Raw genomic sequence first — 26281 nt, forward strand, 5'->3', positions numbered from 1 at the left:
CTAGCTTCTTTTCCTTTGCTAGCCAGCCAACTAAATCTATCACACAATCACATCAAGCAGCTGAAATGACAGAAAACAATCTACATTTTTGTTTGTTTTACCTTGGATTATATTGCCATTTCTTTGGATATATCCATTACAATGACCCTGATAAATGAATTTGCCTTGCTCAGAGAAGCTGTCAGTCTGGTCACATTCATACAGATCGCATGGTGGAGGTCCCCAAAAAAAACGGCAACATTGATCCACAGGTCGGAGAGGTAGACAGCAAGGTTTAGACAAACCTCAACTGTTTCAAACCAAATGCTAGCCTCTGGGCATTGGGAAATATTGAATATTACAAAATGTTTCCGCCCGGTTTCGAACAGGGGACCTTTCGCGTGCGAAGCGAACGTGACAACCACTACACTACTGAAACTAAAGTCTGAATAGCAAATACAGAGATGTGCGAAGGACCAATTTGTTAAAATGTTTTTCCGCCCGGTCTCAAACCAGGGACCTTTCGCGTGTTAGGCGAACGTGATAACCACTACATTACGGAAACCCAATGAGTGGAGTACTAAGGGTGTGGCTGACTTTGGCTGGGTGGGACATTTATCGCTCTCAGGACCTAATGAAATCAGAAATTGCTTAGTCAATTAATTAAACAATAAGGCTTGAGAAGCCGGGAATTATTGTGTGCAGCGGCTCTTGGAAGAGGCTTGGTGGTTCAAAACTTCTTCCATTTAAGAGTGATGGAAGCCACTGTGTTCTTGGGTACCTTCAATGCTGCAGAAATGACCAATCATTTGAATTTACCACAGGTGGACTCCAATCAAGTTGAAGAAACATCTCAAGGATGATCAATGGAAACAGGATGGACCTGAGCTCAATTTCCAGCCTCATAGCAAAGGGTCTGAAAACGTACGTAAATAAGGTATTTTTAAAATATTTAATGGGTATTATGGCTCTTTCTGTGGTACTCAATTTGGGATATTATGTGAGGTAGACATGAGAAGCCGGGAATTATCGTGTGCAGCCGGAACTTGGAAGAGGCTTGGTGGTTCAAAACTTCTTCTATTTAAGAGTGATGGAAGCCACCGTGTTCTTGGGTACCTTCAATGCTGCAGAAATGACCAATCATTTGAATTTACCACAGGTGGACTCCAATCAAGTTGAAGAAACATCTCAAGGATGATCAATGGAAACAGGATGGACCTGAGCTCAATTTCCAGCCTCATAGCAAAGGGTCTGAAAATGTATGTAAATAAGGTATTTTTAAAATATTTTTTTCATTAATAAAAACTATATGTTATCGCTTTGTCATTATGTGGTATTGTGTGTAGATAGATTTTATTTTATTTCTTCCATTTTAGTATAAGGCTGTAACGTAACAAAATGTGGAAAAAAGTAAGGGGTCTGAAAACTTTCCGAATGCACTGTACCTATGCAGGCTAGCTTCTTTTCCTTTGCTAGCCAGCCAACTAAATCTATCACACAATCACATCAAGCAGCTGAAATGACAGAAAACAATCTACATTTTTGTTTGTTTTACCTTGGATTATATTGCCATTTTTTTTGGATATATCCATTACAATGACCCTGATAAATGAATTTGCCTGGCTCAGAGAAGCTGTCAGTCTGGTCACATTCATACAGATCGCATGGTGGAGGTCCCCCAAAAAAACGGCAACATTGATCCACAGGTCGGAGAGGTAGACAGCAAGGTTTAGACAAACCTCAACTGTTTCAAACCAAATGCTAGCCTCTGGGCATTGGGAAATATTGAATATTACAAAATGTTTCCGCCCGGTTTCGAACAGGGGACCTTTCGCGTGCGAAGCGAACGTGACAACCACTACACTACTGAAACTAAAGTCTGAATAGCAAATACTGAGAAGTGCGAAGGACCAATTTGTCAAAAAGTGTTTTCGCCCAGTCTCGAACCGGGGACCTTTCGCGTGTTAGGCGAACATGATAACCACTACACTACGGAAACCCAATGAGTGGAGTACTAAGGGTGTGGCTGACTTTGGCTGGGTGGGACATTTATCGCTCTCAGAACCTAATGAAATCAGAAATTGCTTAGTCAATTAATTAAACAATAAGGCTTGAGAAGCCGGGAATTATTGTGTACAGCGGCTCTTGGAAGAGGCTTGGTGGTTCAAAACTTCTTCCATTTAAGAGTGATGGAAGCCACTGTGTTCTTGGGTACCTTCAATGCTGCAGAAATGACCAATCATTTGAATTTACCACAGGTGGACTCCAATCAAGTTGAAGAAACATCTCAAGGATGATCAATGGAAACAGGATGGACCTGAGCTCAATTTCCAGCCTCATAGCAAAGGGTCTGAAAACGTACGTAAATAAGGTATTTTTAAAATATTTAATGGGTATTATGGCTCTTTCTGTGGTACTCAATTTGGGATATTATGTGAGGTAGACATGAGAAGCCGGGAATTATCGTGTGCAGCCGGAACTTGGAAGAGGCTTGGTGGTTCCAAACTTCTTCTATTTAAGAGTGATGGAAGCCACTGTGTTCTTGGGTACCTTCAATGCTGCAGAAATGACCAATCATTTGAATTTACCACAGGTGGACTCCAATCAAGTTGAAGAAACATCTCAAGGATGATCAATGGAAACAGGATGGACCTGAGCTCAATTTCCAGCCTCATAGCAAAGGGTCTGAAAATGTATGTAAATAAGGTATTTTTAAAATATTTTTTTCATTAATAAAAACTATATGTTATCGCTTTGTCATTATGTGGTATTGTGTGTAGATAGATTTTATTTTATTTCATCCATTTTAGTATAAGGCTGTAACGTAACAAAATGTGGAAAAAAGTAAGGGGTCTGAAAACTTTCCGAATGCACTGTACCTATGCAAGCTAGCTTATTTTCCTTTGCTAGCCAGCCAACTAAATCTATCACACAATCACATCAAGCAGCTGAAATGACAGAAAACGATCTACATTTTTGTTTGTTTTACCTTGGATTATATTGCCATTTCTTTGGAAATAGCCATTACAATGACCCTGATAAATGAATTTGCCTGGCTCAGAGAAGCTGTCAGTCTGGTCACATTCATACAGATCGCATGGTGGAGGTCCCCCAAAAAACGGCAACATTGATCCACAGGTCGGAGAGGTAGACAGCAAGGTTTAGACAAACCTCAACTGTTTCAAACCAAATGCTAGCCTCTGGGCATTGGGAAATACTGAATATTACCAAATGTTTCCGCCCGGTTTCGAACCGGGGACCTTTCGCGTGTGAGGCAAACGTGATAACCACTACACTACTGAAACTAAAGTCTGAATAGCAAATACTGAGAAGTGCGAAGGACCAATTTGTAAAAATGTGTTTCCACCCAGTCTCGAACCGGGGACCTTTCGCGTGTTAGGCAAACGTGATAACCACTACACTACGGAAACCCAATGAGTTGAATACTAAGGGTGTGGCTGACTTTGGCTGGGTGGGACATTTATCGCTCTCAGAACCTAATGATATCAGAAATTACTTAGTCAATTAATTAAACAATAAGGCTTGAGAAGCCGAGAATTATTGTGTGCAGCGGCTCTTGGAAGAGGCTTGGTGGTTCAAAACTTCTTCCATTTAAGAGTGATGGAAGCCACTGTGTTCTTGGGTACCTTCAATGCTGCAGAAATGACCAATCATTTGAATTTACCACAGGTGGACTCCAATCAAGTTGAAGAAACATCTCAAGGATGATCAATGGAAACAGGATGGACCTGAGCTCAATTTCCAGCCTCATAGCAAAGGGTCTGAAAACGTACGTAAATAAGGTATTTTTAAAATATTTAATGGGTATTATGGCTCTTTCTGTGGTACTAAATTTGGAATATTATGTGTGGTAGACATGAGAAGCCGGGAATTATCGTGTGCCGCCGGAACTTGGAAGAGGCTTGGTGGTTCAAAACTTCTTCCATTTAAGAGTGATGGAAGCCACTGTGTTCTTGGGTACCTTCAATGCTGCAGAAATGACCAATCATTTGAATTTACCACAGGTGGACTCCAATCAAGTTGAAGAAACATCTCAAGGATGATCAATGGAAACAGGATGGACCTGAGCTCAATTTCCAGCCTCATAGCAAAGGGTCTGAAAACGTACGTAAATAAGGTATTTTTAAAATATTTAATGGGTATTATGGCTCTTTCTGTGGTAATAAAATTTGGGATATTATGTGTGGTAGACATGAGAAGCCTGGAATTATCGTGTGCCGCCGGAACTTGGAAGAGGCTTGGTGGTTCCAAACTTCTTCTATTTAAGAGTGATGGAAGCCACTCTGTTCTTGGGTACCTTCAATGCTGCAGAAATGACCAATCATTTGAATTTACCACAGGTGGACTCCAATCAAGTTGAAGAAACATCTCAAGGATGATCAATGGAAACAGGATGGACCTGAGCTCAATTTCCAACCTCATAGCAAAGGGTCTGAAAATGTATGTAAATAAGGTATTTTTAAAATATTTTTTCATTAATAAAAACTATATGTTATCGCTTTGTCATTATGTGGGATTGTGTGTAGATAGATTTTATTTTATTTTATCCATTTTAGTATAAGGCTGTAACGTAACAAAATGTGGAAAAAAGTAAGGGGTCTGAAAACTTTCCGAATGCACTGTACCTATGCAGGCTAGCTTCTTTTCCTTTGCTAGCCAGCCAACTAAATCTATCACACAATCACATCAAGCAGCTGAAATGACAGAAAACAATCTACATTTTTGTTTGTTTTACCTTGGATTATATTGCCATTTCTTTGGATATATCCATTACAATGACCCTGATAAATGAATTTGCCTGGCTCAGAGAAGCTGTCAGTCTGGTCACATTCATACAGATCGCATGGTGGAGGTCCCCAAAAAAAACGGCAACATTGATCCACAGGTCGGAGAGGTAGACAGCAAGGTTTAGACAAACCTCAACTGTTTCAAACCAAATGCTAGCCTCTGGGCATTGGGAAATATTGAATATTACAAAATGTTTCCGCCCGGTTTCGAACAGGGGACCTTTCGCGTGCGAAGCGAACGTGACAACCACTACACTACTGAAACTAAAGTCTGAATAGCAAATACTGAGAAGTGCGAAGGACCAATTTGTTAAAATGTGTTTCCGCCCGGTCTCGAACCGGGGACCTTTCGCGTGTTAGGCGAACGTGATAACCACTACACTACGGAAACCCAATGAGTGGAGTACTAAGGGTGTGGCTGACTTTGGCTGGGTGGGAAATTTATCGCTCTCAGAACCTAATGAAATCAGAAATTGCTTAGTCAATTAATTAAACAATAAGGCTTGAGAAGCCGGGAATTATTGTGTGCAGCGGCTCTTGGAAGAGGCTTGGTGGTTCAAAACTTCTTCCATTTAAGAGTGATGGAAGCCACTGTGTTCTTGGGTACCTTCAATGCTGCAGAAATGACCAATCATTTGAATTTACCACAGGTGGACTCCAATCAAGTTGAAGAAACATCTCAAGGATGATCAATGGAAACAGGATGGACCTGAGCTCAATTTCCAGCCTCATAGCAAAGGGTCTGAAAACGTACGTAAATAAGGTATTTTTAAAATATTTAATGGGTATTATGGCTCTTTCTGTGGTACTCAATTTGGGATATTATGTGAGGTAGACATGAGAAGCCGGGAATTATCGTGTGCAGCCGGAACTTGGAAGAGGCTTGGTGGTTCAAAACTTCTTCTATTTAAGAGTGATGGAAGCCACCGTGTTCTTGGGTACCTTCAATGCTGCAGAAATGACCAATCATTTGAATTTACCACAGGTGGACTCCAATCAAGTTGAAGAAACATCTCAAGGATGATCAATGGAAACAGGATGGACCTGAGCTCAATTTCCAGCCTCATAGCAAAGGGTCTGAAAATGTATGTAAATAAGGTATTTTTAAAATATTTTTTTCATTAATAAAAACTATATGTTATCGCTTTGTCATTATGTGGTATTGTGTGTAGATAGATTTTATTTTATTTCATCCATTTTAGTATAAGGCTGTAACGTAACAAAATGTGGAAAAAAGTAAGGGGTCTGAAAACTTTCCGAATGCACTGTACCTATGCAGGCTAGCTTCTTTTCCTTTGCTAGCCAGCCAACTAAATCTATCACACAATCACATCAAGCAGCTGAAATGACAGAAAACGATCTACATTTTTGTTTGTTTTACCTTGGATTATATTGCCATTTTTTTTGGATATATCCATTACAATGACCCTGATAAATGAATTTGCCTGGCTCAGAGAAGCTGTCATTCTGGTCACATTCATACAGATCGCATGGTGGAGGTCCCCCAAAAAACGGCAACATTGATCCACAGGTCGGAGAAGTAGACAGCAAGGTTTAGACAAACCTCAACTGTTTCAAACCAAATGCTAGCCTCTGGGCATTGGGAAATATTGAATATAACAAAATGTTTCCGGCCGGTTTCGAACCGGGGACCTTTCACGTGTGAGGCGAACGTGAAAACCAATACACTACTGAAACTAAAGTCTGAATAGCAAATACTGAGAAGTGCGAAGGACCAATTTGTTAAAACGTGTTTCCGCCCGGTCTCGAAACGGGGACCTTTCGCGTGTTAGGCGAACGTGATAACCACTACACTACGGAAACCCAATGAGTGGAATACTAAGGGTGTGGCTGACTTTGGCTGGGTGGGACATTTATCGCTCTCAGAACCTAATGAAATCAGAAATTACTTAGTCAATTAATTAAACAATAAGGCTTGAGAAGCCGGGAATTATTGTGTGCAGCGGCTCTTGGAAGAGGCTTGGTGGTTCAAAACTTCTTCTATTTAAGAGTGATGGAAGCCACTGTGTTCTTGGGTACCTTCAATGCTGCAGAAATGACCAATCATTTGAATTTACCACAGGTGGACTCCAATCAAGTTGAAGAAACATCTCAAGGATGATCAATGGAAACAGGATGGACCTGAGCTCAATTTCCAGCCTCATAGCAAAGGGTCTGAAAACGTACGTAAATAAGGTATTTTTAAAATATTTAATGGGTATTATGGCTCTTTCTGTGGTACTCAATTTGGGATATTATGTGAGGTAGACATGAGAAGCCGGGAATTATCGTGTGCAGCCGGAACTTGGAAGAGGCTTGGTGGTTCCAAACTTCTTCTATTTAAGAGTGATGGAAGCCACTGTGTTCTTGGGAACCTTCAATGCTGCAGAAATGACCAATCATTTGAATTTACCACAGGTGGACTCCAATCAAGTTGAAGAAACATCTCAAGGATGATCAATGGAAACAGGATGGACCTGAGCTCAATTTCCAGCCTCATAGCAAAGGGTCTGAAAATGTATGTAAATAAGGTATTTTTAAAATATTTTTTTCATTAATGAAAACTATATGTTATCGCTTTGTCATTATGTGGTATTGTGTGTAGATAGATTTTATTTTATTTCATCCATTTTAGTATAAGGCTGTAACGAAACAAAATGTGGAAAAAGTAAGGGGTCTGAAAACTTTCCCAATGCACTGTACCTATTCAGGCTAGCTTCTTTTCCTTTGCTAGCCAGCCAACTAAATCTATCACACAATCACATCAAGCAGCTGAAATGACAGAAAACGATCTACATTTTTGTTTGTTTTACCTTGGATTATATTGCCATTTCTTTGGATATATCCATTACAATGACCCTGATAAATGAATTTGCCTGGCTCAGAGAAGCTGTCAGTCTGGTCACATCCAAAAAAACGGCAACATTGATCCACAGGTCGGAGAGGTAGACAGCAAGGTTTAGACAAACCTCAACTGTTTCAAACCAAATGTTAGCCTCTGGGCATTGGGAAATATTGAATATTACATAATGTTTCCGCCCGGTTTCAAACCAGGGACCTTTCGCGTGTGAGGCAAACGTGATAACCACTACACTACGGAAACCGACTTTTTGGAAAACTAAGGGTGTGACTGACTTTCGCGTGTGAGGCGAACGTGATAACCAATACACTACTGAAACTAAAGTCTGAATAGCAAATACTGAGAAGTGCGAAGGACCAATTTGTTAAAATGTGTTTCCGCCCGGTCTCGAACCGGGGACCTTTCGCGTGTTAGGCGAACGTGATAACCACTACACTACGGAAACCAAATGAGTGGAATACTAAGGGTGTTGCTGACTTTGGCTGGGTGGGACATTTATCGCTCTCAGAACCTAATGAAATCAGAAATTACTTAGTCAATTAATTAAACAATAAGGCTTGAGAAGCCGGGAATTATTGTGTGCAGCGGCTCTTGGAAGAGGCTTGGTGGTTCAAAACTTCTTCCATTTAAGAGTGATGGAAGCCACTGTGTTCTTGGGTACCTTCAATGCTGCAGAAATGACCAATCATTTGAATTTACCACAGGTGGACTCCAATCAAGTTGAAGAAACATCTCAAGGATGATCAATGGAAACAGGATGGACCTGAGCTCAATTTCCAGCCTCATAGCAAAGGGTCTGAAAATGTATGTAAATAAGGTATTTTTAAAATATTTTTTTCATTAATAAAAACTATATGTTATCGCTTTGTCATTATGTGGTATTGTGTGTAGATAGATTTTATTTTATTTCATCCATTTTAGTATAAGGCTGTAACGTAACAAAATGTGGAAAAAAGTAAGGGGTCTGAAAACTTTCCGAATGCACTGTACCTATGCAGGCTAGCTTCTTTTCCTTTGCTAGCCAGCCAACTAAATCTATCACACAATCACATCAAGCAGCTGAAATGACAGAAAACGATCTACATTTTTGTTTGTTTTACCTTGGATTATATTGCCATTTCTTTGGATATATCCATTACAATGACCCTGATAAATGAATTTGCCTGGCTCAGAGAAGCTGTCAGTCTGGTCACATTCATACAGATCGCATGGTGGAGGTCCCCAAATAAACGGCAACATTGATCCACAGGTTGGAGAGGTAGACAGCAAGGTTTAGACAAACCTCAACTGTTTCAAACCAAATGCTAGCCTCTGGGCATTGGGAAATATTGAATATTACAAAATGTTTCCGCCCGGTTTCGAACCGGGGACCTTTCGCGTGTGAGGCGAACCTGATAACCACTACACTACGGAAACTGAATGATTGGAAAACTAAGGGTGTGACTGACTTTCGCGTGTGAGGCGAACGTGATAACCAATACACTACTGAAACTAAAGTCTGAATAGCAAATACTGAGAAGTGCGAAGGACCAATTTGTTAAAATGTGTTTCCGCCCGGTCTCGAAACGGGGACCTTTCGCGTGTTAGGCGAACGTGATAACCACTACACTACGGAAACCCAATGAGTGGAATACTAAGGGTGTGGCTGACTTTGGCTGGGTGGGGCATTTATCGCTCTCAGAACCTAATGAAATCAGAAATTACTTAGTCAATTAATTAAACAATAAGGCTTGAGAAGCCGGGAATTATTGTGTGCAGCGGCTCTTGGAAGAGGCTTGGTGGTTCAAAACTTCTTCTATTTAAGAGTGATGGAAGCCACTGTGTTCTTGGGTACCTTAAATGCTGCAGAAATGACCAATCATTTGAATTTACCACAGGTGGACTCCAATCAAGTTGAAGAAACATCTCAAGGATGATCAATGGAAACAGGATGGACCTGAGCTCAATTTCCAGCCTCATAGCAAAGGGTCTGAAAACGTACGTAAATAAGGTATTTTTAAAATATTTAATGGGTATTATGGCTCTTTCTGTGGTACTCAATTTGGGATATTATGTGAGGTAGACATGAGAAGCCGGGAATTATCGTGTGCAGCCGGAACTTGGAAGAGGCTTGGTGGTTCCAAACTTCTTCTATTTAAGAGTGATGGAAGCCACTGTGTTCTTGGGTACCTTCAATGCTGCAGAAATGACCAATCATTTGAATTTACCACAGGTGGACTCCAATCAAGTTGAAGAAACATCTCAAGGATGATCAATGGAAACAGGATGGACCTGAGCTCAATTTCCAGCCTCATAGCAAAGGGTCTGAAAATGTATGTAAATAAGGTATTTTTAAAATATTTTTTTCATTAATAAAAACTATATGTTATCGCTTTGTCATTATGTGGTATTGTGTGTAGATAGATTTTATTTTATTTAATCCATTTTAGTATAAGGCTGTAACGTAACAAAATGTGGAAAAAAGTAAGGGGTCTGAAAACTTTCCGAATGCACTGTACCTATGCAGGCTAGCTTCTTTTCCTTTGCTAGCCAGCCAACTAAATCTATCACACAATCACATCAAGCAGCTGAAATGACAGAACACAATCTACATTTTTGTTTGTTTTACCTTGGATTATATTGCCATTTCTTTGGATATATCCATTACAATGACCCTGATAAATGAATTTGCCTGGCTCAGAGAAGCTGTCAGTCTGGTCACATTCATACAGATCGCATGGTGGAGGTCCCCAAAAAAACGGCAACATTGATCCACAGGTCGGAGAGGTAGACAGCAAGGTTTAGACAAACCTCAACTGTTTCAAACCAAATGCTAGCCTCTGGGCATTGGGAAATATTGAATATTACAAAATGTTTCCGCCCGGTTTCGAACCGGGGAGCTTTCGCGTGTGAGGCGAACGTGATAACCACTACACTACAGAAACCGAATGATTGGAAAACTAAGGGTGTGACTGACTTTCGCGTGTGAGGTGAACGTGATAACCAATACACTACTGAAACTAAAGTCTGAATAGCAAATACTGAGAAGTGCGAAGGACCAATTTGTTAAAATGTGTTTCCGCCCGGTCTCGAAACGGGGACCTTTCGCGTGTTAGGCGAACGTGATAACCACTACACTACTGAAAACGAATGATTGGAAAACTAAGGGTGTGACTGACTTTCGCGTGTGAGGCGAACGTGATAACCAATAGACTACTGGAACTAAAGTCTGAATAGCAAATACTGAGAAGTGCGAAGGACCAATTTGTTAAGATGTGTTTCCGCCCGGTCTCGAACCGGAGACCTTTCGCTTGTTAGGCGAACGTGATAACCACTACACTACGGAAACCCAATGAGTGGAATACTAAGGGTGTGGCTGACTTTGGCTGGGTGGGACATTCATCGCTCTCAGAACCTAATGAAATCGGAAATTACTTAGACAATTAATTAAACAATAAGGCTTGAGAAGCCGGGAATTATTGTGTGCAGCGGCTCTTGGAAGAGGCTTGGTGGTTCAAAACTTATTCCATTTAAGAGTGATGGAAGCCACTGTGTTCTTGGGTACCTTCAATGCTGCAGAAATGACCAATCATTTGAATTTACCACAGGTGGACTCCAATCAAGTTGAAGAAACATCTCAAGGATGATCAATGGAAACAGGATGGACCTGAGCTCAATTTCCAGCCTCATAGCAAAGGGTCTGAAAATGTATGTAAATAAGGTATTTTTAAAATATTTTTTTCATTAATAAAAACTATATGTTATCGCTTTGTCATTATGTGGTATTGTGTGTAGATAGATTTTATTTTATTTCATCCATTTTAGAATAAGGCTGTAACGTAACAAAATGTGGAAAAAAGTAAGGGGTCTGAAAACTTTCCGAATGCACTGTACCTATGCAGGCTAGCTTCTTTTCCTTTGCTAGCCAGCCAACTAAATCTATCACACAATCACATCAAGCAGCTGAAATGACAGAAAACGATCTACATTTTTGTTTGTTTTACCTTGGATTATATTGCCATTTCTTTGGATATATCCATTACAATGACCCTGATAAATGAATTTGCCTGGCTCAGAGAAGCTGTCAGTCTGGTCACATTCATACAGATCGCATGGTGGAGGTCCCCAAAAAAACGGCAACATTGATCCACAGGTCGGAGAGGTAGACAGCAAGGTTTAGACAAACCTCAACTGTTTCAAACCAAATGCTAGCCTCTGGGCATTGGGAAATATTGAATATTACAAAATGTTTCCGCCCGGTTTCGAACCGGGGACCTTTCGCGTGTGAGGCGAACCTGATAACCACTACACTACGGAAACTGAATGATTGGAAAACTAAGGGTGTGACTGACTTTCGCGTGTGAGGCGAACGTGATAACCAATACACTACTGAAACTAAAGTCTGAATAGCAAATACTGAGAAGTGCGAAGGACCAATTTGTTAAAATGTGTTTCCGCCCGGTCTCGAAACGGGGACCTTTCGCGTGTTAGGCGAACGTGATAACCACTACACTACGGAAACCCAATGAGTGGAATACTAAGGGTGTGGCTGACTTTGGCTGGGTGGGGCATTTATCGCTCTCAGAACCTAATGAAATCAGAAATTACTTAGTCAATTAATTAAACAATAAGGCTTGAGAAGCCGGGAATTATTGTGTGCAGCGGCTCTTGGAAGAGGCTTGGTGGTTCAAAACTTCTTCTATTTAAGAGTGATGGAAGCCACTGTGTTCTTGGGTACCTTAAATGCTGCAGAAATGACCAATCATTTGAATTTACCACAGGTGGACTCCAATCAAGTTGAAGAAACATCTCAAGGATGATCAATGGAAACAGGATGGACCTGAGCTCAATTTCCAGCCTCATAGCAAAGGGTCTGAAAACGTACGTAAATAAGGTATTTTTAAAATATTTAATGGGTATTATGGCTCTTTCTGTGGTACTCAATTTGGGATATTATGTGAGGTAGACATGAGAAGCCGGGAATTATCGTGTGCAGCCGGAACTTGGAAGAGGCTTGGTGGTTCCAAACTTCTTCTATTTAAGAGTGATGGAAGCCACTGTGTTCTTGGGTACCTTCAATGCTGCAGAAATGACCAATCATTTGAATTTACCACAGGTGGACTCCAATCAAGTTGAAGAAACATCTCAAGGATGATCAATGGAAACAGGATGGACCTGAGCTCAATTTCCAGCCTCATAGCAAAGGGTCTGAAAATGTATGTAAATAAGGTATTTTTAAAATATTTTTTTCATTAATAAAAACTATATGTTATCGCTTTGTCATTATGTGGTATTGTGTGTAGATAGATTTTATTTTATTTAATCCATTTTAGTATAAGGCTGTAACGTAACAAAATGTGGAAAAAAGTAAGGGGTCTGAAAACTTTCCGAATGCACTGTACCTATGCAGGCTAGCTTCTTTTCCTTTGCTAGCCAGCCAACTAAATCTATCACACAATCACATCAAGCAGCTGAAATGACAGAACACAATCTACATTTTTGTTTGTTTTACCTTGGATTATATTGCCATTTCTTTGGATATATCCATTACAATGACCCTGATAAATGAATTTGCCTGGCTCAGAGAAGCTGTCAGTCTGGTCACATTCATACAGATCGCATGGTGGAGGTCCCCAAAAAAACGGCAACATTGATCCACAGGTCGGAGAGGTAGACAGCAAGGTTTAGACAAACCTCAACTGTTTCAAACCAAATGCTAGCCTCTGGGCATTGGGAAATATTGAATATTACAAAATGTTTCCGCCCGGTTTCGAACCGGGGAGCTTTCGCGTGTGAGGCGAACGTGATAACCACTACACTACAGAAACCGAATGATTGGAAAACTAAGGGTGTGACTGACTTTCGCGTGTGAGGTGAACGTGATAACCAATACACTACTGAAACTAAAGTCTGAATAGCAAATACTGAGAAGTGCGAAGGACCAATTTGTTAAAATGTGTTTCCGCCCGGTCTCGAAACGGGGACCTTTCGCGTGTTAGGCGAACGTGATAACCACTACACTACTGAAAACGAATGATTGGAAAACTAAGGGTGTGACTGACTTTCGCGTGTGAGGCGAACGTGATAACCAATAGACTACTGGAACTAAAGTCTGAATAGCAAATACTGAGAAGTGCGAAGGACCAATTTGTTAAGATGTGTTTCCGCCCGGTCTCGAACCGGAGACCTTTCGCTTGTTAGGCGAACGTGATAACCACTACACTACGGAAACCCAATGAGTGGAATACTAAGGGTGTGGCTGACTTTGGCTGGGTGGGACATTCATCGCTCTCAGAACCTAATGAAATCGGAAATTACTTAGACAATTAATTAAACAATAAGGCTTGAGAAGCCGGGAATTATTGTGTGCAGCGGCTCTTGGAAGAGGCTTGGTGGTTCAAAACTTATTCCATTTAAGAGTGATGGAAGCCACTGTGTTCTTGGGTACCTTCAATGCTGCAGAAATGACCAATCATTTGAATTTACCACAGGTGGACTCCAATCAAGTTGAAGAAACATCTCAAGGATGATCAATGGAAACAGGATGGACCTGAGCTCAATTTCCAGCCTCATAGCAAAGGGTCTGAAAATGTATGTAAATAAGGTATTTTTAAAATATTTTTTTCATTAATAAAAACTATATGTTATCGCTTTGTCATTATGTGGTATTGTGTGTAGATAGATTTTATTTTATTTCATCCATTTTAGAATAAGGCTGTAACGTAACAAAATGTGGAAAAAAGTAAGGGGTCTGAAAACTTTCCGAATGCACTGTACCTATGCAGGCTAGCTTCTTTTCCTTTGCTAGCCAGCCAACTAAATCTATCACACAATCACATCAAGCAGCTGAAATGACAGAAAACGATCTACATTTTTGTTTGTTTTACCTTGGATTATATTGCCATTTCTTTGGATATATCCATTACAATGACCCTGATAAATGAATTTGCCTGGCTCAGAGAAGCTGTCAGTCTGGTCACATTCATACAGATCGCATGGTAGAGGTCCCCAAAAAAACGGCAACATTGATCCACAGGTCGGAGAGGTAGACAGCAAGGTTTAGACAAACCTCAACTGTTTCAAACCAAATGCTAGCCTCTGGGCATTGGGAAATATTGAATATTACAAAATGTTTCCGCCCGGTTTCGAACCGGGGACCTTTCGCGTGTGAGGCGAACCTGATAACCACTACACTACGGAAACTGAATGATTGGAAAACTAAGGGTGTGACTGACTTTCGCGTGTGAGGCGAACGTGATAACCAATACACTACTGAAACTAAAGTCTGAATAGCAAATACTGAGAAGTGCGAAGGACCAATTTGTTAAAATGTGTTTCCGCCCGGTCTCGAAACGGGGACCTTTCGCGTGTTAGGCGAACGTGATAACCACTACACTACGGAAACCCAATGAGTGGAATACTAAGGGTGTGGCTGACTTTGGCTGGGTGGGGCATTTATCGCTCTCAGAACCTAATGAAATCAGAAATTACTTAGTCAATTAATTAAACAATAAGGCTTGAGAAGCCGGGAATTATTGTGTGCAGCGGCTCTTGGAAGAGGCTTGGTGGTTCAAAACTTCTTCTATTTAAGAGTGATGGAAGCCACTGTGTTCTTGGGTACCTTAAATGCTGCAGAAATGACCAATCATTTGAATTTACCACAGGTGGACTCCAATCAAGTTGAAGAAACATCTCAAGGATGATCAATGGAAACAGGATGGACCTGAGCTCAATTTCCAGCCTCATAGCAAAGGGTCTGAAAACGTACGTAAATAAGGTATTTTTAAAATATTTAATGGGTATTATGGCTCTTTCTGTGGTACTCAATTTGGGATATTATGTGAGGTAGACATGAGAAGCCGGGAATTATCGTGTGCAGCCGGAACTTGGAAGAGGCTTGGTGGTTCCAAACTTCTTCTATTTAAGAGTGATGGAAGCCACTGTGTTCTTGGGTACCTTCAATGCTGCAGAAATGACCAATCATTTGAATTTACCACAGGTGGACTCCAATCAAGTTGAAGAAACATCTCAAGGATGATCAATGGAAACAGGATGGACCTGAGCTCAATTTCCAGCCTCATAGCAAAGGGTCTGAAAATGTATGTAAATAAGGTATTTTTAAAATATTTTTTTCATTAATAAAAACTATATGTTATCGCTTTGTCATTATGTGGTATTGTGTGTAGATAGATTTTATTTTATTTAATCCATTTTAGTATAAGGCTGTAACGTAACAAAATGTGGAAAAAAGTAAGGGGTCTGAAAACTTTCCGAATGCACTGTACCTATGCAGGCTAGCTTCTTTTCCTTTGCTAGCCAGCCAACTAAATCTATCACACAATCACATCAAGCAGCTGAAATGACAGAACACAATCTACATTTTTGTTTGTTTTACCTTGGATTATATTGCCATTTCTTTGGATATATCCATTACAATGACCCTGATAAATGAATTTGCCTGGCTCAGAGAAGCTGTCAGTCTGGTCACATTCATACAGATCGCATGGTGGAGGTCCCCAAAAAAACGGCAACATTGATCCACAGGTCGGAGAGGTAGACAGCAAGGTTTAGACAAACCTCAACTGTTTCAAACCAAATGCTAGCCTCTGGGCATTGGGAAATATTGAATATTACAAAATGTTTCCGCCCGGTTTCGAACCGGGGAGCTTTCGCGTGTGAGGCGAACGTGATAACCACTACACTACAGAAACCGAATGATTGGAAAACTAAGGGTGTGACTGACTTTCGCGTGTGAGGTGAACGTGATAACCAATACACTACTGAAACTAAAGTCTGAATAGCAAATACTGAGAAGTGCGAAGGACCAATTTGTTAAAATGTGTTTCCGCCCGGTCTCGAAACGGGGACCTTTCGCGTGTTAGGCGAACGTGATAACCACTACACTACTGAAAACGAATGATTGGAAAACTAAGGGTGTGACTGACTTTCGCGTGTGAGGCGAACGTGATAACCAATAGACTACTGGAACTAAAGTCTGAATAGCAAATACTGAGAAGTGCGAAGGACCAATTTGTTAAGATGTGTTTCCGCCCGGTCTCGAACCGGAGACCTTTCGCTTGTTAGGCGAACGTGATAACCACTACACTACGGAAACCCAATGAGTGGAATACTAAGGGTGTGGCTGACTTTGGCTGGGTGGGACATTCATCGCTCTCAGAACCTAATGAAATCGGAAATTACTTAGACAATTAATTAAACAATAAGGCTTGAGAAGCCGGGAATTATTGTGTGCAGCGGCTCTTGGAAGAGGCTTGGTGGTTCAAAACTTATTCCATTTAAGAGTGATGGAAGCCACTGTGTTCTTGGGTACCTTCAATGCTGCAGAAATGACCAATCATTTGAATTTACCACAGGTGGACTCCAATCAAGTTGAAGAAACATCTCAAGGATGATCAATGGAAACAGGATGGACCTGAGCTCAATTTCCAGCCTCATAGCAAAGGGTCTGAAAATGTATGTAAATAAGGTATTTTTAAAATATTTTTTTCATTAATAAAAACTATATGTTATCGCTTTGTCATTATGTGGTATTGTGTGTAGATAGATTTTATTTTATTTCATCCATTTTAGAATAAGGCTGTAACGTAACAAAATGTGGAAAAAAGTAAGGGGTCTGAAAACTTTCCGAATGCACTGTACCTATGCAGGCTAGCTTCTTTTCCTTTGCTAGCCAGCCAACTAAATCTATCACACAATCACATCAAGCAGCTGAAATGACAGAAAACGATCTACATTTTTGTTTGTTTTACCTTGGATTATATTGCCATTTCTTTGGATATATCCATTACAATGACCCTGATAAATGAATTTGCCTGGCTCAGAGAAGCTGTCAGTCTGGTCACATTCATACAGATCGCATGGTGGAGGTCCCCAAAAAAACGGCAACATTGATCCACAGGTCGGAGAGGTAGACAGCAAGGTTTAGACAAACCTCAACTGTTTCAAACCAAATGCTAGCCACTGGGCATTGGGAAATATTGAATATTACAAAATGTTTCCGCCCGGTTTCGAACCGGGGAGCTTTCGCGTGTGAGGCGAACGTGATAACCACTACACTACGGAAACCGAATGATTGGAAAACTAAGGGTGTGACTGACTTTCGCGTGTGAGGTGAACGTGATAACCAATACACTACTGAAACTAAAGTCTGAATAGCAAATACTGAGAAGTGCGAAGGACCAATTTGTTAAAATGTGTTTCCGCCCGGTCTCAAAACCGGGACCTTTCGCGTGTTAGGCGAACGTGATAACCACTACACTACGGAAACCCAATGCGTGGAATACGAAGGGTGTGGCTGACTTTGGCTGGGTGGGACATTTATCGCTCTCAGAACCTAATGAAATCAGAAATTACTTAGTCAATTAATTAAACAATAAGGCTTGAGAAGCCGGGAATTATTGTGTGCAGCGGCTCTTGGAAGAGGCTTGGTGGTTCAAAACTTCTTCTATTTAAGAGTGATGGAAGCCACTGTGTTCTTGGGTACCTTCAATGCTGCAGAAATGACCAATCATTTGAATTTACCACAGGTGGACTCCAATCAAGTTGAAGAAACATCTCAAGGATGATCAATGGAAACAGGATGGACCTGAGCTCAATTTCCAGCCTCATAGCAAAGGGTCTGAAAACGTACGTAAATAAGGTATTTTTAAAATATTTAATGGGTATTATGGCCCTTTCTGTGGTACTCAATTTGGGATATTATATGAGGTAGACATGAGAAGCCGGGAATTATCGTGTGCAGCCGGAACTTGGAAGAGGCTTGGTGGTTCCAAACTTCTCCTATTTAAGAGTGATGGAAGCCACTGTGTTCTTGGGTACCTTCAATGCTGCAGAAATGACCAATCATTTGAATTTACCACAGGTGGACTCCAATCAAGTTGAAGAAACATCTCAAGGATGATCAATGGAAACAGGATGGACCTGAGCTCAATTTCCAGCCTCATAGCAAAGGGTCTGAAAATGTATGTAAATAAGGTATTTTTAAAATATTTTTTTCATTAATAAAAACTATATGTTATCGCTTTGTCATTATGTGGTATTGTGTGTAGATAGATTTTATTTTATTTCATCCATTTTAGTATAAGGCTGTAACGTAACAAAATGTGGAAAAAAGTAAGGGGTCTGAAAACTTTCCGAATGCACTGTACCTATGCAGGCTAGCTTCTTTTCCTTTGCTAGCCAGCCAACTAAATCTATCACACAATCACATCAAGCAGCTGAAATGACAGAACACGATCTACATTTTTGTTTGTTTTACCTTGGATTATATTGCCATTTCTTTGGATATATCCATTACAATGACCCTGATAAATGAATATGCCTGGCTCAGAGAAGCTGTCAGTCTGGTCACATTCATACAGATCGCATGGTGGAGGTCCCCAAAAAAACGGCAACATTGATCCACAGGTCGGAGAGGTAGACAGCAAGGTTTAGACAAACCTCAACTGTTTCAAACCAAATGCTAGCCTCTGGGCATTGGGAAATATTGAATATTACAAAATGTTTCCGCCCGTTTTCGAACCGGGGACCTTTCGCGTGTGAGGAGAACGCAATAACCACTACACTACAGAAACTGAATGATTGGAAAACTAAGGGTGTGACTGACTTTCGCGTGTGAGGCGAACGTGATAACCAATACACTACTGAAACTAAAGTCTGAATAGCAAATACTTTCCAAATGTTTCCACCCGGTCTCAAACCGGGGACCTTTCGCGTGTTAGGCGAACGTGATAACCACTACACTACGGAAACCGAATGATTGGAAAACTAAGGGTGTGACTGACTTTCGCGTGTGAGGCGAACGTGATAAACAACATACTACTGAAACTAAAGTCTGAATAGCAAATACTGAGAAGTGCGAATGACCAATTTGTTAAAATGTGTTTCCGCCCGGTCTCGAACCGGGGACCTTTCGCGTGTTAGGCGAATGTGACAACCACTACACTACAGAAACCCAATGAGTGGAATACTAAAGGTGTGGCTGACTTTGGCTGGGTGGGACATTTATCGCTCTCAGAACCTAATGAAATCAGAAATTATTTAGTCAATTAATTAAACAATAAGGCTTGAGAAGCCGGGAATTATTGTGTGCAGCGGCTCTTGGAAGAGGCTTGGTGGTTCAAAACTTCTTCTATTTAAGAGTGATGGAAGCCACTGTGTTCTTGGGTACCTTCAATGCTGCAGAAATGACCAATCATTTGAATTTACCACAGGTGGACTCCAATCAAGTTGAAGAAACATCTCAAGGATGATCAATGGAAACAGGATGGACCTGAGCTCAATTTCCAGCCTCATAGCAAAGGGTCTGAAAATGTATATAAATAAGGTATTTTTAAAATATTTTTTTCATTAATAAAAACTATATGTTATCGCTTTGTCATTATGTGGTATTGTGTGTAGATAGATTTTATTTTATTTCATCCATTTTAGTATAAGGCTGTAACGTAACAAAATGTGGAAAAAAGTAAGGGGTCTGAAAACTTTCCAAATGCACTGTACCTATGCAGGCTAGCTTCTTTTCCTTTGCTAGCCAGCCAACTAAATCTATCACACAATCACATCAAGCAGCTGAAATGACAGAAAACGATCTACATTTTTGTTTGTTTTACCTTGGATTATATTGCCATTTCTTTGGATATATCCATTACAATGACCCTGATAAATGAATTTGCCTGGCTCAGAGAAGCTGTCAGTCTGGTCACATTCATACAGATCGCATGGTGGAGGTCCCCAAAAAAACGGCAACATTGATCCACAGGTCGGAGAGGTAGACAGCAAGGTTTAGACAAACCTCAACTGTTTCAAACCAAATGCTAGCCTCTGGGCATTGGGAAATATTGAATATTACAAAATGTTTCCGCCCGGTTTCGAACCGGGGACTTTTCGCGTGTGAGGCGAACTTGATAACCACTACACTACAGAAGCCGAACGATTACAAAAATAAGGGTGTGACTGACTTTCGCGTGTGAGGCGAACGTGATAACCAATACACTACTGAAACTAAAGTCTGAATAGCAAATACTGAGAAGTGTGAAGGACCAATGTGTTAAAATGTGTTTCCGCCCGGTCTCGAACCAGGGACCTTTCGCGTGTTAGGCGAACGTGATAACCACTACACTACGGAAACCCAATGAGTGGAATACTAAGGGTGTGGCTGACTTTGGCTGGGTGGGACATTTATCGCTCTCAGAACCTAATGAAATCAGAAATTACTTAGTCAATTAATTAAACAATAAGGCTTGAGAAGCCGGGAATTATTGTGTGCAGCGGCTCTTGGAAGAGGCTTGGTGGTTCAAAACTTCTTCCAATTAAGAGTGATGGAAGCCACTGTGTTCTTGGGTACCTTCAATGCTGCAGAAATGACCAATCATTTGAATTTACCACAGGTGGACTCCAATCAAGTTGAAGAAACATCTCAAGGATGATCAATGGAAACAGGATGGACCTGAGCTCAATTTCCAGCCTCATAGCAAAGGGTCTGAAAACGTACGTAAATAAGGTATTTTTAAAATATTTAATGGGTATTATGGCTCTTTCTGTGGTACTCAATTTGGGATATTATGTGAGGTAGACATGAGAAGCCGGGAATTATCGTGTGCAGCCGGAACTTGGAAGAGGCTTGGTGGTTCCAAACTTCTTCTATTTAAGAGTGATGGAAGCCACTGTGTTCTTGGGTACCTTCAATGCTGCAGAAATGACCAATCATTTGAATTTACCACAGGTGGACTCCAATCAAGTTGAAGAAACATCTCAAGGATGATCAATGGAAACAGGATGGACCTGAGCTCAATTTCCAGCCTCATAGCAAAGGGTCTGAAAATGTATGTAAATAAGGTATTTTTAAAATATTTTTTTCATTAATAAAAACTATATGTTATCGCTTTGTCATTATGTGGTATTGTGTGTAGATAGATTTTATTTTATTTCATCCATTTTAGTATAAGGCTGTAACGTAACAAAATGTGGAAAAAAGTAAGGGGTCTGAAAACTTTCCGAATGCACTGTACCTATGCAGGCTAGTTTCTTTTCCTTTGCTAGCCAGCCAACTAAATCTATCACACAATCACATCAAGCAGCTGAAATGACAGAAAACGATCTACATTTTTGTTTGTTTTACCTTGGATTATATGGCCATTTCTTTGGATATATCCATTACAATGACCCTGATAAATGAATTTGCCTGGCTCAGAGAAGCTGTCAGTCTGGTCACATTCATACAGATCGCATGGTGGAGGTCCCCAAAAAAACGGCAACATTGATCCACAGGTCGGAGAGGTAGACAGCAAGGTTTAGACAAACCTCAACTGTTTCAAACCAAATGCTAGCCTCTGGGCATTGGGAAATATTGAATATTACAAAATGTTTCCGCCCGGTTTCGAACCGGGGACCTTTCGCGTGTGAGGCGAACGTGATAACCAATACACTACTGAAACTAAAGTCTGAATAGCAAATACTGAGAAGTGCGAAGGACCAATTTGTTAAAATGTGTTTCCGCCCGGTCTCGAACCGGGGACCTTTCGTGTGTTATGCGAACATGATACCTCTACACTACGGAAACCCAATGAGTGGAAAACTAAGGGTGTGGCTGACTTTGGCTGGGTGGGACATTTATCACTCTCAGAACCTAATGAAATCAGAAATTACTTAGTCAATTAATTAAACAATAAGGCTTGAGAAGCCGGGAATTATTGTGTGCAGCGGCTCTTGGAAGAGGCTTGGTGGTTCAAAACTTATTCCATTTAAGAGTGATGGAAGCCACTGTGTTCTTGGGTACCTTCAATGCTGCAGAAATGACCAATCATTTGAATTTACCACAGGTGGACTCCAATCAAGTTGAAGAAACATCTCAAGGATGATCAATGGAAACAGGATGGACCTGAGCTCAATTTCCAGCCTCATAGCAAAGGGTCTGAAAACGTACGTAAATAAGGTATTTTTAAAATATTTAATGGGTATTATGGCTCTTTCTGTGGTACTCAATTTGGGATATTATGTGAGGTAGACATGAGAAGCCGGGAATTATCGTGTGCAGCCGGAACTTGGAAGAGGCTTGGTGGTTCCAAACTTCTTCTATTTAAGAGTGATGGAAGCCACTGTGTTCTTGGGTACCTTCAATGCTGCAGAAATGACCAATCATTTGAATTTACCACAGGTGGACTCCAATCAAGTTGAAGAAACAGCTCAAGGATGATCAATGGAAACAGGATGGACCTGAGCTCAATTTCCAGCCTCATAGCAAAGGGTCTGAAAATGTATGTAAATAAGGTATTTTTAAAATATTTTTTTCATTAATAAAAACTATATGTTATCGCTTTGTCATTATGTGGTATTGTGTGTAGATAGATTTTATTTTATTTCATCCATTTTAGTATAAGGCTGTAACATAACAAAATGTGGAAAAAAGTAAGGGGTCTGAAAACTTTCCGAATGCACTGTACCTATGCAGGCTAGCTTCTTTTCCTTTGCTAGCCAGCCAACTAAATCTATCACACAATCACATCAAGCAGCTGAAATGACAGAAAACGATCTACATTTTTGTTTGTTTTACCTTGGATTATATTGCCATTTCTTTGGATATATCCATTACAATGACCCTGATAAATGAATTTGCCTGGCTCAGAGAAGCTGTCAGTCTGGTCACATTCATACAGATCGCATGGTGGAGGTCCCCAAAAAAACGGCAACATTGATCCACAGGTCGGAGAGGTAGACAGCAAGGTTTAGACAAACCTCAACTGTTTCAAACCAAATGCTAGCCTCTGGGCATTGGGAAATATTGAATATTACAAAATGCTTCCGCCCGGTTTCGAACCGGGGACCTTTCGCGTGTGAGGCGAACGTGATAACCACTACACTACGGAAACCGAATGATTGGAAAACTAAGGGTGTGACTGACTTTGGCTGGGTGGGACATTTATCGCTCTCAGAACCTAATGAAATCAGAAATTACTTAGTCAATTAATTAAACAATAAGGCTTGAGAAGCCGGGAATTATTGTGTGCAGCGGCTCTTGGAAGAGGCTTGGTGGTTCAAAACTTCTTCCATTTAAGAGTGATGGAAGCCACTGTGTTCTTGGGTACCTTCAATGCTGCAGAAATGACCAATCATTTGAATTTACCACAGGTGGACTCCAATCAAGTTGAAGAAACATCTCAAGGATGATCAATGGAAACAGGATGGACCTGAGCTCAATTTCCAGCCTCATAGCAAAGGGTCTGAAAACGTACGTAAATAAGGTATTTTTAAAATATTTAATGGGTATTATGGCTCTTTCTGTGGTACTCAATTTGGGATATTTTGTGAGGTAGACATGAGAAGCCGGGAATTATCGTGTGCAGCCGGAACTTGGAAGAGGCTTGGTGGTTCCAAACTTCTTCTATTTAAGAGTGATGGAAGCCACTGTGTTCTTGGGTACCTTCAATGCTGCAGAAATGACCAATCATTTGAATTTACCACAGGTGGACTCCAATCAAGTTGAAGAAACATCTCAAGGATGATCAATGGAAACAGGATGGACCTGAGCTCAATTTCCAGCCTCATAGCAAAGGGTCTGAAAATGTATGTAAATAAGGTATTTTTAAAATATTTTTTTCATTAATAAAAACTATATGTTATCGCTTTGTCATTATGTGGTATTGTGTGTAGATAGATTTTATTTTATTTCATCCATTTTAGTATAAGGCTGTAACGAAACAAAATGTGGAAAAAAGTAAGAGGTCTGAAAACTTTCCCAATGCACTGTACCTATGCAGGCTAGCTTCTTTTCCTTTGCTAGCCAGCCAACTAAATCTATCACACAATCACATCAAGCAGCTGAAATGACAGAAAACGATCTACATTTTTGTTTGTTTTACCTTGGATTATATGGCCATTTCTTTGGATATATCCATTACAATGACCCTGATAAATGAATTTGCCTGGCTCAGAGAAGCTGTCAGTCTGGTCACATTCATACAGATCGCATGGTGGAGGTCCCCAAAAAAACGGCAACATTAATCCACAGGTCGGAGAGGTAGACAGCAAGGTTTAGACAAACCTCCACTGTTTCAAACCAAATGCTAGCCTCTGGGCATTGGGAAATATTGAATATTACAAAATGTTTCCGCCCGGTTTCGAACCGGGGACCTTTCGCGTGTGAGGTGAACGTGATAACCAATACACTACTGAAACTAAAGTCTGAATAGCAAATACTGAGAAGTGCGAAGGACCAATTTGTTAAAATGTGTTTCCGCCCGGTCTCGAACCGGGGACCTTTCGCGTGTTAGGCGAACGTGATAACCACTACACTACAGAAACCCAATGAGTGGAAAACTAAGGGTGTGGCTGACTTGGGCTGGGTGGGACATTTATCGCTCTCAGAACCTAATGAAATCAGAAATTACTTAGTCAATTAATTAAACAATAAGGCTTGAGAAGCCGGGAATTATTGTGTGCAGCGGCTCTTGGAAGAGGCTTGGTGGTTCAAAACTTCTTCCATTTAAGAGTGATGGAGGCCACTGTGTTCTTGGGTACCTTCAATGCTGCAGAAATGACTAATCATTTGAATTTACCACAGGTGGACTCCAATCAAGTTGAAGAAACATCTCAAGGATGATCAATGGAAAAAGGATGGACCTGAGCTCAATTTCCAGCCTCATAGCAAAATGTCTGAAAACGTACGTAAATAAGGTATTTTTAAAATATTTAATGGGTATTATGGCTCTTTCTGTGGTACTCAATTTGGGATATTATGTGAGGTAGACATGAGAAGCCGGGAATTATCTTGTGCAGCCGGAACTTGGAAGAGGCTTGGTGGTTCCAAACTTCTTCTATTTAAGAGTGATGGAAGCCACTGTGTTCTTGGGTACCTTCAATGCTGCAGAAATGACCAATCATTTGAATTTACCACAGGTGGACTCCAATCAAGTTGAAGAAACATCTCAAGGATGATCAATGGAAACAGGATGGACCTGAGCTCAATTTCCAGCCTCATAGCAAAGGGTCTGAAAATGTATGTAAATAAGGTATTTTTAAAATATTTTTTTCATTAATAAAAACTATATGCTATCGCTTTGTCATTATGTGGTATTGTGTGTAGATAGATTTTATTTTATTTCATCCATTTTAGTATAAGGCTGTAACGAAACAAAATGTGGAAAAAAGTAAGAGGTCTGAAAACTTTCCCAATGCACTGTACCTATGCAGGCTAGCTTCTTTTCCTTTGCTAGCCAGCCAACTAAATCTATCACACAATCACATCAAGCAGCTGAAATGACAGAAAACGATCTACATTTTTGTTTGTTTTACCTTGGATTATATGGCCATTTCTTTGGATATATCCATTACAATGACCCTGATAAATGAATTTGCCTGGCTCAGAGAAGCTGTCAGTCTGGTCACATTCATACAGATCGCATGGTGGAGGTCCCCAAAAAAACGGCAACATTGATCCACAGGTCGGAGAGGTAGACAGCAAGGTTTAGACAAACCTCCACTGTTTCAAACCAAATGCTAGCCTCTGGGCATTGGGAAATATTGAATATTACAAAATGATTCCGCCCGGTTTCGAACCGGGGACCTTTCGCGTGTGAGGTGAACGTGATAACCACTACACTACGGAAACCAAATGATTGGAAAACTAAGGGTGTGACTGACT

The 26281-nt window shown here is 40.6% G+C and overlaps 7 non-coding genes across 7 annotated transcripts; all 7 read right to left on the bottom strand.

Moving 5' to 3' along the window:
* Positions 1 to 5105: 5105 nt before the first annotated feature.
* trnav-aac (transfer RNA valine (anticodon AAC)) lies at positions 5106 to 5178 on the bottom strand. Its single transcript has one exon. It is a non-coding gene; the product is annotated as a tRNA-Val (tRNA).
* A 2841-nt stretch (positions 5179 to 8019) lies between these two features.
* Positions 8020 to 8092, bottom strand: trnav-aac (transfer RNA valine (anticodon AAC)). Its single transcript has one exon. It is a non-coding gene; the product is annotated as a tRNA-Val (tRNA).
* A 2810-nt stretch (positions 8093 to 10902) lies between these two features.
* On the bottom strand, positions 10903 to 10975 carry trnav-aac (transfer RNA valine (anticodon AAC)). The gene has a single exon. It is a non-coding gene; the product is annotated as a tRNA-Val (tRNA).
* Positions 10976 to 13785: 2810 nt separating this feature from the next.
* trnav-aac (transfer RNA valine (anticodon AAC)) lies at positions 13786 to 13858 on the bottom strand. Its single transcript has one exon. It is a non-coding gene; the product is annotated as a tRNA-Val (tRNA).
* A 2810-nt stretch (positions 13859 to 16668) lies between these two features.
* trnav-aac (transfer RNA valine (anticodon AAC)) lies at positions 16669 to 16741 on the bottom strand. Its single transcript has one exon. It is a non-coding gene; the product is annotated as a tRNA-Val (tRNA).
* A 3959-nt stretch (positions 16742 to 20700) lies between these two features.
* Positions 20701 to 20773, bottom strand: trnav-aac (transfer RNA valine (anticodon AAC)). Its single transcript has one exon. It is a non-coding gene; the product is annotated as a tRNA-Val (tRNA).
* A 4096-nt stretch (positions 20774 to 24869) lies between these two features.
* trnav-aac (transfer RNA valine (anticodon AAC)) lies at positions 24870 to 24942 on the bottom strand. The gene has a single exon. It is a non-coding gene; the product is annotated as a tRNA-Val (tRNA).
* Positions 24943 to 26281: the final 1339 nt, after the last annotated feature.

Source organism: Oncorhynchus mykiss, chromosome 8, assembly GCF_057628025.1.
Source record: "Oncorhynchus mykiss isolate SJ-2025 chromosome 8, ASM5762802v1, whole genome shotgun sequence".
Classification (NCBI taxonomy): Eukaryota; Metazoa; Chordata; class Actinopteri; order Salmoniformes; family Salmonidae; genus Oncorhynchus; species Oncorhynchus mykiss.